This window comes from Myxine glutinosa, chromosome 2 (genome assembly GCF_964187855.1).
Source record: "Myxine glutinosa chromosome 2, kmMyxGlut1.1, whole genome shotgun sequence".
Lineage (NCBI taxonomy): Eukaryota > Metazoa > Chordata > Myxini > Myxiniformes > Myxinidae > Myxine > Myxine glutinosa.
In genome coordinates this window covers 176,359,389-176,380,334 of record NC_136262.1, presented here as the reverse complement: position 1 = coordinate 176,380,334, position 20,946 = coordinate 176,359,389, and positions in this window count along the sequence as shown.

Below are 20,946 nucleotides of genomic sequence, written 5' to 3'. Positions count from 1 at the left end.
TGAAAAAGTCAAAACTTTACATGGGGTGTACTTACTTTTTCATGTGACTGTACATCATCACATGTTAGGAATATAAGACTGTGTCACCTATTTACATCATCACATGTTAGAAATATAAGACTGTGTATTTACATCATCACATGTTAGAAATATTAGACTGTGTATTTACATCATCACATGTTAGAAATATAAGACTGTTTTTACATCATCACATGTTAGGAATACAAGACTGTGTGTTTACATCATCACATGTACAGAATACAAGACTGTGTATTTACATCATCACATGTTAGGAATACAAGACTGTGTTTTTACATCATCACATGTTAGGAATACAAGACTGTGTGTTTACATCATCACATGTTAGAAATATAAGACTGTGTGTTTACACTTTACATCATCACATGTTAGAAATATAAGACTGTGTGTTTATACTTTACATCATCACATGTGTTACGTGCTCCTCCCCAACCCCCTGGTCACGGTGTACCTCCGAGCCCCGAGAGGAGTCACGGCAGAAAAATGTGTTATTCTGTATGTCAAAGATCTCTGGTGAAGCCACACCAATTGTTACCAACAAACAAATATTGTCTTTAGATCACACAAGAATAACAGTACAACAATAATAGTAATCAAAAGTACAATCAATATATCCTATGATGGTACCATCAGTTTCGTGACATATAACTCACTGTACTCCAAGTGAGTGAACCAAGAACATTAGCAATGTCTCTTTCCCTGCTTCAAACCAAAGGTGATTCCGGTTTCAAGCCGAAGTCGATCCCGGCTTCAAGCCAAAGTCGATCCGCTCCAGCGATCGTCAGAACGATGTCTAATCGAGACCAGAATTCCGTTCGGATGACGGTCACAGCCACACGGCCAAAGCTGCACCAAGGCGCCCTCAAGGCAACTGGGAAATCACACCCTCGGGTATGGACGTTTCACGGCTCACAGTCGGCGAACCTCAGATTTACCTTCAAAATCCGCGTTGCACACACACACACCAGATAAACATCTGAATGCGGTGAGAACGGCTAAAGCGAAGCAAAGAAACCTTGCTCGACGCACAAAGCGCGCGAGTCAAAATGGCCGACGGCCCGTACTCGAGACGTAACGGCATAACGAGGATTCTCTTCGGAATCAATCGCAAAACCTGACACGCAGGTGAATCTGTCACAGCGATAACAACTCTGTCGCAGGAATCCCTTTCCTGGGAAACCCAAAGTTCACTCGTGACTCTTGCTCACCAATGTTCGCTCCAGACCGCAAAGCAACTATGCTTCTTGTCCGACTCCACTCGCTCCGCCTTCTTTTTCCTCTTTCTCTTCTTCATCGTCGCCCGGTTCCCGATCCGGTTTCTGGTTTCTTTTAACACTAACTTTTTCACCTTTTGAAAACAGTTCATACACAATAAACCTTTTGAAAACAATAATAGTACATGGAATCAAAAATGTTTACAGTGGACGAAAACCACAACAACGGAAGTGACGAATCTGTAACACATGTTAGAAATATAAGACTGTGTTTACATCATCACATGTTAGAAATATAAGACTGTGTGTTTACACTTTACATCATCACATATTAGAAATATAAGACTATGTGTTTACACTTTACATCATCCCATGTTATAAATATAAGACTGTGTTTTTACATCATCACGTTAGAAATATAAGACTGTGTTTAAATAATCATACATTTGGAATAAAAGTCTATATTTACATGTTAGGAATACAAGACTGTGTATTTACATCATCACATGTACAGAATACAAGACTGTGTATTTACATCATCCTATGTTCGGAATACAAGATTGTATTTCCATCACACGTGAGGAATACAAGACTGTATTTACAGCATCCCATGTGAGGAATACAAAACTGTATTTACATCATCACATGCTTGGAATACAAAACTGTATTTACATCATCCCATGTTAGAAATATAAGATTGTGTGTTTGCATCATCCCATATTTGGAATACAAGATTGCATTGACATAATCTCAAAGTTGGAACACAAGACTGTATTTACATCATCCCATGTTCAGAATACAAGACTGTGCATTTACATCATCCCATGTTAGGAATACAAGACTGTATTTACGTCATCCCATGTTGGGAACACAAGACTGTTTACATGATCACATGTTCGGAATACAAGACTGTATTTACATCACATGTTCGGAATGCAAGACTTTATTTACATAATCACATGTTAGGAATACAAGACTATTTACATCATCACATGTTTGGAATACAAGACTGTATTTACATCATCCCATGTTAGGAATACAAGACTGTGTATTTACATCATCCCATGCTAGTAATACAAGACTGCATTTACATCATCCCATGTTCAGAAAACAAGACTGTGTATTTACATCATCCCATGTTAGGAACGCAAGACTGTGTTTACATCATCACATGTTCAGAATCCAAAGATTGTATTTACATCACATGTTTGGAAAACAAGACTGTATTTACATCATCACATGTTTGGAATACAAGACTGTATTTACATCATCACATGTTTGGAATACAAGACATCACGTAATGTTCAGAAAACAAGTCCATATTTACATAATCACATGTTAGGAATAAAAGTCTATATTTACATCATCACATGTTAGGAATACAAGGCTGTGTTTACATCATCCCATATTTGGAATACAAGACTGTGTATTTACATCATCCCATGCTATTAATACAAGACTGCATTTACATCATCCCATGTTCAGAAAACAAGACTGTGTATTTACATCATCCTAAAGCGCGGCGTTACGCGCGCTGCTTGCGAGCAAGGAGGAAGCGGACAAGCGGTAACATATAAACGTCTTTATTGTAAGAGCTCACTGTAACACTGGCCCGCTCCGGGCTGGGTGCCCGGTGTATATCATGAGGCCACGCCTACCCCTCGGGCGTGGCCACCGCCCACTTGGTGCGCGGGATGATGTCACCACGCCAGTGGGCTTTTGTGTCCGCCACACGCGCCCCCCCAGAATTCCCGCGCACCTGGAGGGCCAGTTTGCGGGGCAGACGAATGACCCGGCCGAAGCGCCCCCTGGCGATCGGCGGCGTCCGGGGTGCAGGGATGCCAGGTGGGATGCACCTGGCTGCCCCTGGGATGGGTGCAGGACCGGGGGGCGGCGTGGCGGCGGGGCTGGGCGGTGCCGGGGGTCTGCCCGCAGGAGGGTGGCCCCGACGTGGGGGTCAGGCCACTGGCGGTGGATGGTCCACATCGAGGTGGGCCGGCTTGAGGCGGTCTACCGAAACGTGGTCAGGAGTACCGCCGATGTCCAGGGTGAAGTGCTTCGCCCCGGTCTCCAGCACGCAGAAAGGCCCGTCGTACGGGGGCCGCAGTGGTGTCCGATGGGCATCGTGGCGGACGAAGACGTACTCCGCCGCGCGAAGCTCCGGGGCGACGTGCGTCGGTGGGTGCCCGTGGCATGCCGTTGGCACCGGGGCGAACCTCTGGGCGGTCTCTTGCAGAGCGGAGCGCTGCTGTGCCGCGGACCATGGTGCCGTGGAGTCGGGGAGGAATTCCCCAGGCACCCGCAGCGGTTGCCCGAAGACCAACTCCGCCGCGGATGCGCGCAGGTCCTCCTTGGGTGCCGTCCGGAGGCCCAGCAGGACCCAGGGGAGCCTGTCGACCCAGCCGCCGTCGCGGAGGGTGGCCCGGAGCGCGGCCTTCAATGAGCGGTGAAATCGCTCACACAGGCCGTTAGCCTGGGGGTGGTAGGCCGTGGTTCGGTGCAGCCGGACCCCGAGCCCCTGCGCAACCGCCCCCAGAGCTCCGAGGTGAACTGGGGGCCGCGGTCGGATGAGATGTCTGAGGGGGCGCCGAACCAGGCGACCCAGGTGGCGATGAAAGCCTGCGCGACATCGGCCGCCGTTGTCGACGCCAAGGGCACGGCCTCCGGCCACCGGGTGGTGCGGTCCACCATGGTGAGGACGTAGGTGAAACCCCGCGAGGGGGGCAGAGGTCCCACCAGGTCCACGTGGACGTGGTCAAACCGGCGTTCCGGCACCGTGAACGGGGCCAACGGGGCCTGGGTGTGCCGGTGCACCTTGGCGCGCTGGCACGCGAGGCACGTCCTGGCCCAGCCGCGGACGGCCTTCCGGAGGCCATGCCAGACGAACTTGTCGGCGATCAGCCTTTGGGAGGCCCTCGCGCCCGGGTGGGACAGGCCGTGGATGGCGTCAAACACCTGGCGCTGCCAGCCCGCGGGCACGATGGGGCGAGGATGCCCGAGGGAGACGTCGCACAAGAGGGCCGCGCCCGCGCCGTCGAACGGCACCTCGGTGACGCGGAGGCCCGTGACGGCGGTCCGCAAGGCCTGGACGTCGGGGTCAGCGGCCTGGTCCGCTGCCATCCGGGCATAGTCGATGCCGAGGTGGACTGCGTGGGCGACGGCCCGGGACAGGCAATCCGCCACCGGGTTGTCCTTCCCCGCGACGTGCTGGATGTCCGTCGTGTACTCGGACACGGCCGAGAGGTGACGCTGCTGCCGGGCCGACCATGGCTCGGTGACCTTGCCCATCGCGAAGATCAGCGGCTTGTGGTCGACGAAGGCAGTGAACGCACGGCCCTCGAGCAGATGGCGGAAGTGCCTGACCGCCAAGTGAAGTCCGAGCAACTCGCGGTCGAAGGTACTGTAACGGCGTTCGGGCGGGCGAAGCTGCCGGCTAAAGAACGCCAGCGGTTGCCAAGCTCCACGCACCCATTGCTCGTGCACCGCGCCCACCGCGTAGTCCGAGGCATCGGTGGTGAGGGCGATCGGTGCATCGGGCGACGGGTGCGCGAGCATGGTGGCGTTAGCCAAGGCGAGCTTCGCGCCCGTGAACGCCGTGTCCATCTGCTCGGTCCAGGTAACGTCGCCTTTGCCCGGCTTACCTCGGAGAGCTTCGTGCAGGGGGCGCAGGAGCTGGGCGATGCGGGGCAGGAACCGATGGTAAAAGTTCACCATGCCCAGGAACTCCTGCAGCCCTCTGATCGTGCGGGGGCGCGGAAACCCCTTCACCGCCTCCACCTTGGCCGGCAGGGGGACGGCTCCGTGCCTGGTGACACGGTGCCCCAGAAAATCGATTGTGGCGGCGCCGAACCGGCACTTTGCGGGGTTCACAATCAGGCCATGCTGGCCCAGGCGTTCGAAGAGCGTGCGGAGGTGGCGTAGGTGCTCTTCGCGGGACGCACTGGCGACGAGGATATCGTCCAGGTAGACGTAGACAAAATCCAAGTCGCGCAGGACGCTGTCCATCGTTCGCTGGAACGCCTGAGCCGCATTCTTCAGACCGAAGGGCATGCGCAGGAACTCGAAGAGTCCGAATGGCGTGATGACCGCCGTCTTCGGGACGTCCTCCGGCCTGACGGGGACCTGATGGTAGCCGCGTATGAGGTCCACCTTTGAGAAGAAGGACCTGCCCACCAAACGGGCGGAAAAGTCCTGAATGTGGGGGACGGGGTAGCGGTCGGGAGTCGTGGCGTCATTGAGACGGCGATAGTCCCCGCACGGTCGCCATCCCCCGCCGGGCTTCGGCACGATGTGCAGCGGCGACGCCCAAGCGCTCTCTGAGCGCCGAACGATGCCGAGTCGCTCCAGGGTAGCGAACGCTGCTTTTGCCACCGCCAGCTTCGTCGGCTCGAGGCGGCGTGCCCGGGCGTAGACCGGTGGCCCGACGGTGGGGATGTGATGGGCCACCCTGTGCTTGACGGCCCCCGCCGAGAAGGTGGGCCGCGTGAGGGCCGGGAAGCCGGCGAGGAGGCGGGTGAATGCGTCCGCTGCCGGAAGCGTACAGACCAACGTGGCCGGAACCGAACCGTTCGGCAAGCCGCTTGGCAAGCCGCTCGTTGAGCTGGGCAACGCACAAGCGAGCGAGCTGAACGTCTCGGCCTGGACAAGACGTCTGCGCCTGACGCCGACCAGGAGCCCATTAGCGCACAGGAAGTCCGTGCCAAGCAGTGCCATGGGCACGTCGGCGGTGACGAACGTCCATCGGAAAACCTGCCCTCCAAACCGCAGAGAGAGGCAGCGTTTTCCGTACGTATGGATGGGCGTCCCGTTCGCGGCAAGCAGCGCGGGGCCCCCACCCGCGGCGTGCTTGTCTGACGTGCCGGCGGGAATGACACTCACCTGCGCTCCCGTGTCGCACAGGTAACGGCGCCCGGAGAAGGTGTCCGTTATGAACAGCAGGCTGCTCGAACGGCCGGCGCTCATCGCCACTATTGAGCGCCGGCCCGGGCGTTTCCCGACCTGTTGAAGGAGCATGGCGGATGACACTGCCGAGCTTCGTGGCCGAACTTGGCGTGGAACCAGCACCAGGTGGTGGAGCTGGAGGAGCGCGGCTGGCTCCGCCAGGCCGGTGGAGTTGGCGGGTTTCCCCGCGGTGGCGGTTTTCGCCGTGGCGGTGGGCGGGGCGTGGCGGCGTTCACGAGGTGCGTATACGCATGCTGCGTATGCTGTAGAAGCTGATGCTGTGGAACATGCTGCGTATGCTGTAGAAGCTGATGCTGTGGAACAGCAGCATCAGCAGCATCAGCAGCATCAGCCTCGAGGGCCGTGACGGCCACGCCGACTCTCGCCCGCGTGTCCGAAGCGGCGAAGTACCTGTCCGCCTCGGCTGCCAATGCTCGGGGTTCCGTTAGCCCGGTCCCGGCCAACGCGAGGCGAACCTGCGCTGGAAGTTGGCGCCGGAAAAGCGCCCGGAATAGGGAACCGGGGGCTTCGTCGCCCAACAGTGACAGCATATGGTCCATTCGGACCGACGGGCGCGTGTCACCGAGCTCGGGGAGATCCAGGAGGCGGTCGGCCCGTGCGTCGTCCGTGAGGCCGAAAGTGGCTAGGAGTAGCCGCTTGAGTGCCTCGTACTTGTGGCCGTCCGGTGGGTGGCGAAGGACGGACACAACTCGAGCGGCCGTGCCGGGCCCGAGGGAGGCGACGACGTGGCAATAGCGCGTGTCATCGCCGGTGAGGCGCCGAAGCTGAAATTGGGCTTCGGCCTGGACGAACCAGACTTCGGCCTGAGCCTCCCAAAATTCCGGAAGTTTGACGAAGTTGGCCATGGCAATGGCGTCGCGTGTGGAAGGATCGCTCCGGCAGATCCAACGTCGAGGGTCACCAGTAAAGCGCGGCGTTACGCGCGCTGCTTGCGAGCAAGGAGGAAGCGGACAAGCGGTAACATATAAACGTCTTTATTGTAAGAGCTCACTGTAACACTGGCCCGCTCCGGGCTGGGTGCCCGGTGTTTATCATGAGGCCACGCCTACCCCTCGGGCGTGGCCACCGCCCACTTGGTGCGCGGGATGATGTCACCACGCCAGTGGGCTTTTGTGTCCGCCACAATCCCATACCATGTGTTGCACCATAACAGTATTCCGGTGTGATGGTGCAGGGTGATGAGGTAGATGGATCAGAGCAGAGTCGCCATTCCAATTCCAAATTCTTTTACTGGAATAATAATCAAAGATGCACAACATGAGATGCCGGCCTGGCGCATTCAAACACAATATTCGCGGCAACCGGATGTGCTGTAAGAACAGTGGTGTTGTTCACAGCAGATGGTCCGAGGCTGCATCTCCACTCATTATTATTATTCGGACTGGTTTCAGAGTTTTAATATTAATCTCGTCATTATTCTGAATTGCATAATAATCGCAGATATAAAATAGGAGATGCAGGCTTGGTGCCTTCCGATACGCCGTTCGCGGCAACCTGAGGTGCTGTAAGAGCAACTGTGTTGTTAACACCCGGTGGTCTGCGGTTGCATCTCCACTCTTTGTTATCATTCAGGCTGCCTTCTGCGTCTTAATATTAATCTTATCATTATTTTGAGTTTTTTATGGGGTGGTAGTAATGAAAATGAGAGTAGTAGTTTTTCTCATAACACATGTTAGTAATACAAGACTGTGTATTTACATCATCCCATGTTAGGAACGAAAGACTGTGTTTACATCATCACATGTTCAGAATCCAAGATTGTATTTACATCACATGTTTGGAAAACAAGACTGTATTTACATCATCACATGTTTGGAATACAAGACTGTATTTACATCATCACATGTTTGGAATACAAGACATCACGTAATGTTCAGAAAACAAGTCCATATTTACATCATCACATGTGAGGAATACAAGACTGTGTTTACATCATCACATGTTAGAAATATAAGATTGTGTGTTTGCATCATTCCATATTTGGAATACAAGACTGCATTTACATAATCTCAAATTTGGAACACAAGACTGTATTTACATCATCCCATGTTCAGAATACAAGACTGTATTTACATCATCCCATGTTAGGAATACAAGACTTTAATTACATCATCACATGTTTGTAATACAACACCGTATTTACATCATCCCATGTTAGGAATACAAGACCTTATTTACATCATCACATGTTAGGAATACAAGACTTTATTTACATCATCACATGTTAGGAATACAAGACTGTATTTACATCATCACATGTTCGGAATACAAGTCTATATTTACATCATCCCATGTTAGGAATACAAGTCTATATTTACATCATCACATGTTAAGAATACAAGACTGTATTTACATCATCACATGTACAGAATACAAGACTGTGTATTTACATCATCCCATGTTAGGAATACAAGACTATATTTACATCATCACATGTTAAGAATACAAGTCTATATTTACATCATCACATGTTAAGAATACAAGACTGTATTTACATCATCACATGTACAGAATACAAGACTGTGTATTTACATCATCCCATGTTAGGAATACAAGACTGTAATTTACATCATCACATGTACAGAATACAAGACTGTGTATTTACATCATCCCATGTTATGAATACAATAATAATAATAATGCATTTATTTTATATAGCGCTTTTCAAGAAGCCCAAAGGCGCTTTGACAGAGTACAAAAAACAAGTGCAAAAAGACAAAAATCAATAGGTAAATAATGTGTAAATAAATAATAATGTAAATAATACAAGACTGTATTTACATCATCCCATGTTAGGAATACAAGACTGTGTATTTACATCATCCCATGTTTGGAATACAAGACTGTGTATTTACATCATTACATGTTTGGAATACAAGACTGTATTTACATCATCACATGTTTGTAATACAAGACTGTATTTACATCATCCCATGTTAGGAATACAAGACTGTATTTACATCATCACATGTTTGTAATACAAGAGTGTATTTACATCATCACATGTTAGGAATACAAGACTGTGTATTTACATCATCACATGTTAGGAATACAAGACTGTATTTACATCATCACATGTTGGGATTACAAGATTGTTTTTGAGGAATACAAGATGGGCCATGAGCAGTGTCGTTCAATTCCGTCACGTATGTCATGTGACAAAGTGCATTTCATTTTGAATATTATAATCGGCATGTATAAGGTCTAAATCTGCTGTTCCACACTCAATATTTCATCACAAAATGTTATTTTATTTAGCCTGAGAGTAAGATCACTATTTCATATTCGGGGTGGCCTGATCACTCGGTGTTACGGCTCCGGCAAATCAAACCAATCAGAGGCAAGCGGATTAATTTTCGTTCAGCCATCGGTTGTTTGAGTCGACCTAGTTTTCATGAGATTGCCTTTGCGGTGATGGTTAGTCTCCCGCTCGCATTGTCTTGAGGGCATTTGGATCAATGGACGTACGTATTTTATGAACGGTGAATAACAAGCAGTGACTGTGTCATCAGTCATCACTCGTCATGATCGGTCATTAACTCCTGATTGTTATCATCCCAATAAATTATATCATACCTCGATACCTGCTATCCAGTGGTCAATAGTCATCCTATCAATCAACAGAAAAGTTGTTGAATTGAGATGAAGTTTGCTCTTGTCATTCTCATTCTGAACCTGTTCAGTGTGTACACTACTAATATCAAATGAAAGACCAATAACTACATTGTAGTCTCCAGGATGAAGCCAGATAGAACTAGAACGGCACTCGGTAGAGTGCATACCTCCGTCAGGCTGAACAGTTTGTTTTGTATCCCACTGATAGACCGGATCTGGATTCGGATCTGAACCAAAATCTAATCGGCTTGTTCTTGTCACCTAACCACCTCGTCCACCAAGTTTTGTCATAACTTGTCCACAACTTTTTTAAATATCATGTTATATATCACTTTTCGTCCGATCTCTCAAGGGTGAAGAATCACTTAAAAATTAAATAATTCTCATATCCGAATCCATATTCAGATCTTCACCAAAATCGAATCAATAAGTCCTTGACCCACACCCAACCTGTCCAAATCCGTCCACAAAATTTTGAGATATCCTGCTTTATATCGTTTTTGGCCCTATTTCCCAATGGTGAAGAATCACTTTAAAAACGAGATGGTATTCATATAATACCCTGCGCAGTCTTGAGAAGGACTTGGTGCAAGCCAACTCTTCTGTTTTTAAAGGGTTTGTTTTTTTGATCCAATACGGCACACGGCACACATACGGCACATGTAATTAACCGAATGCTTAACCCCGCTTTTCGCTTCGAGCGCAGAGTAACAAGTACAGAACTTCATCCGATCAAGATGAAATTTATTGAGCGTCATCTGGGGATAAATTGGTGGAGAAAAAATAAATGACGTCATTGGTCACGTGTTTTGGCCGCCATATTTGTTTTGACACAAAAGCCATAAACACAAAAACACACCAATCTCCCCCTCTCCCCCATCTCCTCCTCCCCCCTCCCCCATCTCCTCCTCTCCCCTGCCTCCCTCCATTCCCTATCCTCCCCCTATCCACTACCCTCCTCTCTTAATATTCCCGTGATGAAGCAACTTCATGTTACTCGGCAACACCGGGTACCTTTGCTAATCATCAATAAAGATGAGTGAGCCAGTTCCAGAGACAGCCAAACAAGGCCAGGCCATGACACTACCTCCACCATGATTCACAGACGAGTTAGCATGCTTTGGATCATATGCAGTTCCTTCCTTTCTCCATACCATTGCCTTTCCATCACTTTGATAAAAGTTTATCTTGGTTTCATCTGTTTATACTGTTGCGGATCTGTCGCCGGCCTTCTCCCCTTATCAAGGGGGGATTAATCCCCTTGTCTTTACTGACCTGGCGCGACCCGAGACCTATTACGTCCCTTTCGGACAGCGCCAAATAGGGTTTCGGGACCAAATTCGCTCGTACCTAAGTACTAGCGCTGCCCTGGAAGCGAGGAAATGAGCCTCGCACGAACCACGTGTGATGGTAATATGCCGAGCGGTTTGCGTACACGTGATCCGCGCAGTTATAATTAATGGACCCCGATTGAAGCGGTTTTACTCGTGCCACGCTTAGTCAATGGAGAAATCACGAAGACGATCGAATAAGGAAGAAAGAAAGAACAGATAGATTTAATTATTATGGCACGTATATACAGTACAGGATGAAGAGACACAGAGCAGCTTAGACAGTCTTAATGAGCCCAGGGACAACGGGCCCGTCTCACTCACACTCACACAGGGTATTGCAGATGAGCAGGTGTTCCCCACGCGCCGCGGTGGTCGTCCGGGATCGGCCCCGTCTGGCTCTCCACGGTCCCCGGCACGTCCCGCGGAGATGGAGGTAGGTGAAGGCAGGAACTCGTATCGTGTTGCTCGAACAAACGGGTAATCTCGGGGCGAACGGTAGAGGGCGGACTTGGCGCGGCTGGCGGTTATTCAGCCGCGTTCACTCGCTTGGCCAAAAATGCGCTGTTCCCTACAAACGCACCTGGCTGCGCCAATGTATATTCACGACCAACTCCTCTGCTTCTATTCCCTGGCGCGCACGTTCCCATGCGAGGGTCAAGCTCAACAACGGTATACTGCGAGTTCTCTCCTCAAGTCCTTAACGAGAGTTTTCTCATGCACTCGTTCACACCCCAAGCGCCTCTGCGAGTCCTCGCTACTGGTGCAAGTCCTTCGCGCTACTGGTGCAAGTCCTGTTAGCCCTCCGATGCAAGTCCTGTTGAGGGCTTTGCGCATCGGTTTATATAGCCCCGCCCCGCGAGCCTTCTGGAACTCACCAGATTTTTCTCACCACGCCCTCTGACGCAACGCCGACGCCACCACCCTCGAGCTCTCATTGGCGGCTTATGCTTACCGTCCCCACTGCTGCTGCGCCGACCTCAACCCTCCTCCACCTTCCGAGGCCCACCTCGTGTTAACTCGTGCCCAACACAACCAGGGCTTTTTAGCCGCAATGGATCGAGCCTATTGACGTGGAATGGTTTGTAGAAGTAGGGCCTATCCTCCTGTCTTTACACAATGCAGGATTAACACTGGAAGGGGCCTACTCTCACATATACTAAGACATAACTATACTACAAATGAGGCTACATGTTGCTTGTGTGACTATCTATGGGGGGCAAACCTTTAACCTTTATTAAGCTCACTTTACACATCTCAAAACCGTAGCAATACATTTTTTTACCAGAACTCCACTGTACCTCTGTAATTATTGACAAATTCTAATCTGGTCTTTAGATTTTTGGTGCTGATGATAGGTTTGCATATTGCAGTGTAGTCTTTGTAATTCTGCTGCCGATGCCGTGTCTTCTGCGAGCGATAGATTGTGATAATTTCACCCCTGCGCTCTGGAGGTTGTTGGTTATGCACTGACAGTTGTTTCAGTGTTTTTCTTCATAGCTCATGATAATTTCTGTCATCAAGTGCAGTTGTTTTTCTTGGCAGACCTGGCTGTTGTCTATTGTTAAGTACACTTGTGGTTTTCTGGTCTTCATGTTGGTTTATGCCTGCTGAATTCCAAAGGCAGACTCCCAAGGCAAAAGCAAAGGCTAAAACCAAGACTAAACATTTACAGATCTTTTATGTGTAAACAATCAATGCTACAAGAAACACCTGAGCAGGAACAAACACCTGTCAGTCATTTTTCTAATACTTATGCTTACCTAAAATCTGGGGACTGAACATAAGCGCTATTGTTTTGCAATAGTAAAACATACAGTCACGTGAAAAGGTAAGTACACCCCATGTAAAGTTTTGACTTTTTCAACATATTTCAACATACAGCTATTTGATCTTCATTTCAACAATATTGATAGATAAAGGTGATTATAATATAACAAATATCATGAAACATTTACATTTTGTAGTCAATTGTATAATTTAAATAAACATAAATGCAAATTTCACATGTGGAAAAAGTAAGTACACCCTCACATTTATCACTACTTCAAATACCTAAAATTAGAATCAGGTGCACCAGCTCAGGTGCAAATGATTAGAACATCGTTAGAGAGGATCTTGGATGAACCTGTCTTATTTAAACCTCAGACATTTAGTTTGGTTTGCTCTTTGTTGTTGAAGTGTGCGGCATCACCATGCCTAGATCAAAAGAGCTCTCTGAGGCCTTCAGAAAGAATGTTATAGATGCCTATGGGTCTGGGAAGGGATTAAAGATGATCTCCAAACAATTTGAAATCAATCATTCGACTGTCCGGAAGATCATCTACAAGTGGAGAAGATTCCAAACAACTGCCTACTTGTTCAGGCCAGGCTGCCCCAGCAAGTTCAGCCCGAGAGCAGACTGCAAGATGCTGAAAGAAGTCTCTAAGAATCCCAGAATGTCATCACGGGACCTACAGGTAGCTCTTGCCACTGTTGATGTCAAAGTGCACGAGTCTACCATTAGAAAGGCTGCACAAATTTGATCTACATGGGAGGTGTTCCAGGAGGAAACCTTTGCTGTCCAGAAAGAACATCAGGGCAAGACTAAAGTTTGCCAATGAACACCGAGGCAAAGACCAGCACTTCTGGAACAATGTGCTCTGGACAGATGAGTCAAAGGTAGAGCTATTTGGCCACAGTACCAGAAGACATGTTTGGCGAAAACCAAAGACAGCATTTGACCACAAGAACCTGATACCAACTGCAAAGCATGGTGGTGGAAATATGGTTTGGGGCAGCTTTGCTGCATCAGGGCCTGGGCAGCTCACCATCATATAATCCACTATGAATTCTTCATTGTACCAGAGGGTGCTCGAGGATAATGTGAGGCCATCTGTTGGAAAGTTGAAGCTCAACCGAAGGTGGACCTTACAACATGACAATGACCCTAAACATACCAGTAAATCAACCAAGGAATGGCTGAAAAGAAAGAAATGGACGGTTCTGGAATGGCCAAGTCAAAGCCCGGATCTAAATCTCATCGAGATGTTGTGGGGGGATTTGAAACAAGCTGTGCATGCAAGAAACCCCTCAAACATCCCACAGCTGAAAGAATTCCGCATGGAGGAGTGGGCAAAAATTTCTCCCAGTCGATGCCAAAGACTGGTAGACAGTTATAAGAAACGCCTACTTGAGGTTGTTTCTGCCAAAGGGGGCAATACTTTTTCCACAGATGTTACTTACTTTTTCCACAGAAGGAAATGCTATCTCTGTTAATTTTTTGTTGAATAAGTTATTGCAAAGTCAACTTCTCATTGTTTTTTGTTCAATTAGATCACCTTTATCTATAGATACTGTTTAAATGAAGATCAAATATTGATATGTCCACATACGTATGTTAAAAAGATTTTTTTTTAAACCTTTCATGGGGTGTACTTACTTTTTCCACATGCGAAATTTGCATTTATGTTTATTTAAATTATACAATGGACTACAAAATGTAAATGTTTCATGATATTTGTTATATTATATCACCTTTATCTATCAATATTGTTGAAATGAAGATCAAATAGCTGTATGTTGAAAAAGTCAAAACTTTACATGGGGTGTACTTACTTTTTCACGTGTATATGCATAGAAATACAAAGAAGCAAAAGCTGACATTCTGCAGTCTTGCCTCATATTCATATTTTCCTCTCAAACCCAAAGTTCTTGAATATATAGCAACAATAACAAATTTGACTCACTGGTCCAATACTTATGGAGGGTGCTGTATTGTACTTGACATGTTGCACTGTATATTATACTCGTGGGATATGCAATAACAAACCATGCTTCATGATTACATAGGTACATAATACATAATAAAGGTACATAATAAAGAGAAGCTTCATGATTATAGGCAAGCATCACCGTATTGCTGCTGGATATCAATTTAGGTTTTCTTTATTTTACAGATGCATTTACGATTTTTATGTAAAATTTCCGAGATTTTTATTTCAGTTTACAGTTATAGAAATTACAATATTCAAATGCTAGATATCGATTGAGGTTTATTTTTCTTTTTTTTTTCTTTTTTTAACAGATGCGTTTCCCATTTTTAACGTAAATTTTCATTTACAGATGCTTTCCGAAGGTTCTGTGATTTTACCCAGTGTACTGGCTTCGATATCCATCGGCATGCCAAATTTCAGCTTTCTACGACTCCCGGAAGGTATCGGACATTAATATCAGTTAGTCAGTCAGTGAGTCAGTGGTTAGAAAGAGTTTTATACATTAGATACGTACATATTATACGTGACATGTTGAACTGTATATTATATGTACACATATTATACATGACATATTGTACTGTATATTATATTTACACACATTGTTCGTGGCATGTTGTGTTGTACTGTATATTACAGACTTGGCATTTAATATGGAATATATATTTTTTCTTGACGGGTTTACTTTCTTAACTCAGTATATCAATCTGGTGAGTTTCTTTTACACTTTGGTGATTTATTTGTTAAAAGAACCATGTCACTGATTGTCTGTCGCAGCAAGAAGTCAACAACAGGATTATATCACAGGTGGCGTGGCAAAATGTACGGACAGGTGCATTTGATGATTGGCTCCACAGTCGAGTATACAAGGGTTGTTGCGTTCTGTATTACTGGAAAACAACTGCTGCACGTCTCCAAAAGTTATTGCCGCTTCCTCTGGAGATGGTCCGTCAACTCGATAATGCTGTTTGTCATGGAGTGGTGGCTTTACGAAATTACGGCATGAAACAGCGTGCAATTGCTCGGCAGTATGGCATCACTCAAGGTCAGGTGTCAAAGATCCTGAAACGAAATGCTCAGAGGGGTGTCCCTACTCCAATAGCGAGGCCAGGACGTCCCCGCAGAACCACAAGGAGGGATGATCGCCAGCTGCACCGGTTAGTCCGCAATGGCCGTACCAAGTCAGCTAATCGGCTTAGGGCTGAGTGGCAGCAACTGACAAATGTGCCTGTATCCAGAAGGCTAGTCAACCAACGACTAGTTCAAGCAGGCTATCGTGCCAGGCGTCCCCTGAGAAAGCCGCGCCTGACCAGACAACACTGCCAGCGCCGATTGAAGTGGGCCAGAGAGCACCGTCAATGGCAGCCAGGACACTGGAATCACGTGATCTTCAGTGACGAGTCTAGATTTCTGGTCTGTCGTCAAGATGGCCGCGTCCGAGTGCGCAGACAAGTGCATGAAGCCTACAACAAAGATTGTATAGTGTGAAGAGTCCAAGCTGGAGGTGGTGGGGTGACCGTTTAGGCTGCTTTTCATGCAGGGGGCAAAACTGACCTGGTTGTCCTGAATGGAAACCTGAACCAGTTCAAGTACAGGGCCCTTCTGGAAGAAACATTGCTTCCATTTGCTCATGCAGCCTTTCGAGGAAACTTTGTCTTCCAAGATGACAATGCACGGCCTCATCGTGCTCGCATGATCCAACACTTTCTTGCTGACCGTGGTGTAGAGCATATGGAGTGGCCTGCCATGTCCCCGGATATGAATCTGATAGAGAACTTGTGGGCAGAATTAACGTGTCAAATCGACCACTTGGACCAGCAGCCGACCTCTGTGCGTGAATTGCAGCAGGCTATTGTCACTGCATGGCAAGCGATTCCTGTCCAAACCTTCGCAAATCTCGTGAACAGCATGCCTCAACGTGTACGTGCTCTCCTGAATGCTCGTGGGGGTTACACGAAGTACTGAACTGTAATTTTACTGTCCGTAATCCCAGTCGTAATTTAACTTTTGTATTTGTTTAAAAAAATTTGGCTAATGTGCAAAATAAAGAGATACTTCTAGAAATCATACAGAAGTTTAACACAGTACTGTCCATGAATTGAGTTCAATATCAGTTTACATCACTTTCAAGGATCAATTTATTTGTTTCGAAATGTCAAATGTGGTTTTTGTTTCTTTTAAAGGTCACATTAACAAAATCTAGAATAATTTCAACATAATTCCAATGAACTTTTGGTTCTAGGACATCTTGAAAAGTAAGTTCACCCCCACAAAAAAAATAATTCCATATTAAATGACAAGTCTGTATATACACACATACACTCAGTGCACAAGACATGAGGAACACCTGCCCTTTCCATGAAATAGACTGATCAGATGAATCCAGGTGAAACCTATGATCCCTTATTGATTGCACCTGTTAAATCCACTTCGATCAGTGTAAATGAAGGGGAGGAGACAGGTTAAAGAAGGATTTTTAACCCTTGAGACGATTGAGACATGGATTGTGTATGTGTGACATTAAGAGGGTGAATGGGCAAGACAAAATATTTAAATGCCTTTGAATGGGGCATGGTAGTAGGTGCCAGGTGCACTGGTTTTGGTATGTCAAGAACTGCAATGCTGCTGAGTTTTTCACGCTCAACATTTTCCCGTGCTTATTGTTATGGGTTCGGCACTCATTCCTAGTGTTGTTGTTATTATTGTGGGTCCAAGTATTGGGATTGTTGTTGTTTAAAGGAAATCTGGATCGAGACCGGAAGAGGTGGACGAAGAAAAGGAGGTGGGAGGAGACCGGAAAGGACGTGGTGGTGGAAGCTCGGTAGCGAGCATTGCCGAAGGAGACGGTGCGGTTGAGCCTATAAAGGATGTCCTGCCTCCAGCGTTGTGATCGCTGGGACTGTTCACATCTGCGTGTCAGATCGACGTCGACGTCGACGTCGGATTCGGATGAACCCTCGACGCATAAGTTTGCCGCAAGTACAAGCCCGCCGCAAGTACAAGCCCGCCGCAAGTACAAGCCCGCCGCCATTGGGACTCGCGCGCGTTGCGCGGCGTTCGCAGAATAAGGTTGTCGCGTCTGCTGGGTTCGCCTTCCTCGGTGGGTTGTCAAGGACGTGTGGGCGCGCCAGCGGCCTTTGCAGGAGACGGTGCGGTTTGCGACTGCACGGTACGTGCATGTTTGGAGCGTCTTGGGAAAGCGCCCATGCCACTGCCATTGTGCGGGAACTGGATCACATGACCTCGGGGTTGTTACACTCGACCAAGCCTCAATTGACTTTGAGCGGCCATTGATCCGACGATCGCCGGAGCGACTCGACGTCGCCTTGGAGGAGTCCAGAGACATTGGGGGGAAGAGCCGGTACGTGCATGTTTGGAGCGTCTTTGGAAAGCGCCCATGCCACTGCCATTGTGCGGGAACTGGATCACGTGATCTCGGGGTTGTTACACTCAACCAAGCCTCAATTGACTTTGAGCGGCCATTGATCCGACGATCGCCGGAGCGACTCGACGTCGCCTCGGAGGAGTCCAGAGACATTGGGGGGGGGGGGGGGGGAAGAGCCATGAGTTGGGTTTGAGGGATATATAAGGTGGTACCATCTCAAATATTGTGATTGTAATCGTGAATTGATGTATTCACCCTTGATGTGTTTGTGATTGTGAATATATCCTTGTTCGTTCATAACCCTTGGTGTGGTCTCCTTAATGATCTGATTGATTTCCCCAAGGATAACATATTTCTCTGCCGGGGCTCCCCTCGAGGTTCGGAGGTCACCGAGACCAGGTAAATAGGGGAGGACCCCGTAACAGAAGGAGGGTCCACGAATATCAATTTGGACGAGCCCCCAATCTCCACCCCTGCTGTACTTCCAAAAGCAGTCCCGTAACATTATCAAGAATGGTCCACCACCCAAATAACCTCCAGCCAACGGCAGGCTAGTGGTTGAAAATGGCTCATTGATGAAAGAGGCCAAAGGAGGCTGACAGAAATTGTGCAGAGCAACAGACGGGCTACAGTTAGTCAACTGACATTGGTGCCGAAAGACCCAAAAAGGAATGCACAACTCATCGTACCTTGGCATGAATGGGGTATGGCAGTCGACAGCCGTACAGAGTTCCACTTCTTTCAGCAAAAAAACAAGAACCTGCGGTTGCAGTGGGCTAAGGAATGAAAACACTGGATGCTGGAGGATTGGCAAACCATTGCCTGGTCTGATGAATCCAGTTTCCTGCTGTTTCGCGCTGATGGGAGGACTAAGGTATGGAGAAAAACCATGAGTACATGCATCCATCATGCCACGTGCCAACATTGCAAGCTTGTGGTGGTGGTGTGATGGTGTAGGGTGTGTTTTCATGGCACACATTGGGCCCCTTGATAAAAGTGGAGCAACGTTTGAATGCCAAAGTATATCTGAACATCATTGCCAATCCGGTGCATCCCTTCATTGCAGCAGTGTATCCATCTGCGAATGGATTTCTTCAGCAGGATAATGCCCCATGCGACAAGGCTAGGATTGTCCAGGAATGGTTCGACGAACATGACAGTGAATTCAGCTTACTGCAGTGGCCTGCCCAGTCACCAGATCTCAAGCCAATTGAGCGTCTGTGGGATGAGATGGAATGAGGTATTTGGAGTAGAGATCCACTACCAGACAACTTGACAACTGTGGGAAGCATTGGAATCAACATGAGCCAGCATTCCTGTGGAACGCTTTCGACTCTTTGTAGAGTCCATGCCCCAACAAATTGAGGCTGTTCTGAGGGCAAAAGGGGGTGCAACCTAATATTAGTAAGGTGTTCCTAATGTTTTGTACACTGAGTGTATACATGACATGTTGCACTTTATATTGTTACAGACGCGGTTTTAGATGTTAGTTTACCGAGCGGTTTGGTATTACCGCGTCCGCACAGGTACTCCCCGATTAGAACCCTATCCCGCCCGATTCCACTCGAACGTTGGCCAAATCGCGCTATGCTAAATCAATGAAGGAAAGGACACAACGGCTGGGATTAATGTAACGACACAAGGGGTACAGTTCTCAAGACCTCCGGAGGAGGATATAATTGGTGATGCAGAAACGGGTAGATTACACGGTAAGAGGTAAAGCACAGAAAGATGGGCACTTAGACACAGTCTTATCTATCCCCGACAGACCACAGACAAACGGGACAAGACTGACTTACACGGGGATTGATGGCAGGGAAGGACAGGCAGTCGATAGCTCAAGGTGCACCTTGGCTCAGGGACAGGATACAGCACGGTCCGGTCCAGAGATGCGGGGAGGTATTTCAGTGCTCGGAGGTGGCGACTTCTCTCTCCAAGCTGGGGGCGCATCTGACGTCACCTCCCTCTTCCTGTGCATGCATCAGCGGGGAGTGACACGCCCTCGGCTCGTTGTCTCCGCCCCAGATGGAATCGGTCCGCCACTTCTATTGGGTGCGGGGGGTTACCGGGCTCCGCCCTTGACGAGGAGCTGACAGCGAGCGCCTGCGTGGTAACCCCGTCGGAGCACATGTTCAATGGCGGCTAACCAAGCCGGAGTGAGGACGCACACTCCCCGCGCCGCCGCCGCTGTTGTTGTTGTTGTTGTTGTACCATGAGGAAGAGCTGCGGGGAGGTATTGGGAGGTCCTAAACTTTCTAACGGTGCCATACAATCACATTCTGGTGCAACGAAGAGTCAGAATTAATGGAAACGAGTCCTTAACTGACATAGACTAAGAATAACTAGCAAGATGTCCTATAGTTGTCTACGTGAGAGGCGGTGGACCTGGATGCGACATTTAATGGGGGAAAAAGGGGGAGGTCGGGTCTACAGAGTGCTGTTTACAGAAAATGGGACTAGGGAATGGGGGATTGGGGATAGTTGGGAAGTATTGGGGAAATAGGGGAATATTTACAAGCGGATATGGATGGATCCAAATCCCATATCCGCAACATTGCACCCTTCTCTACCTCGGGGCGTCCCGACCCGATAAATTTCTACCTACGTTAGTGTGGCACTCAGATGTAGTTCCCTCTACTATTAACTCA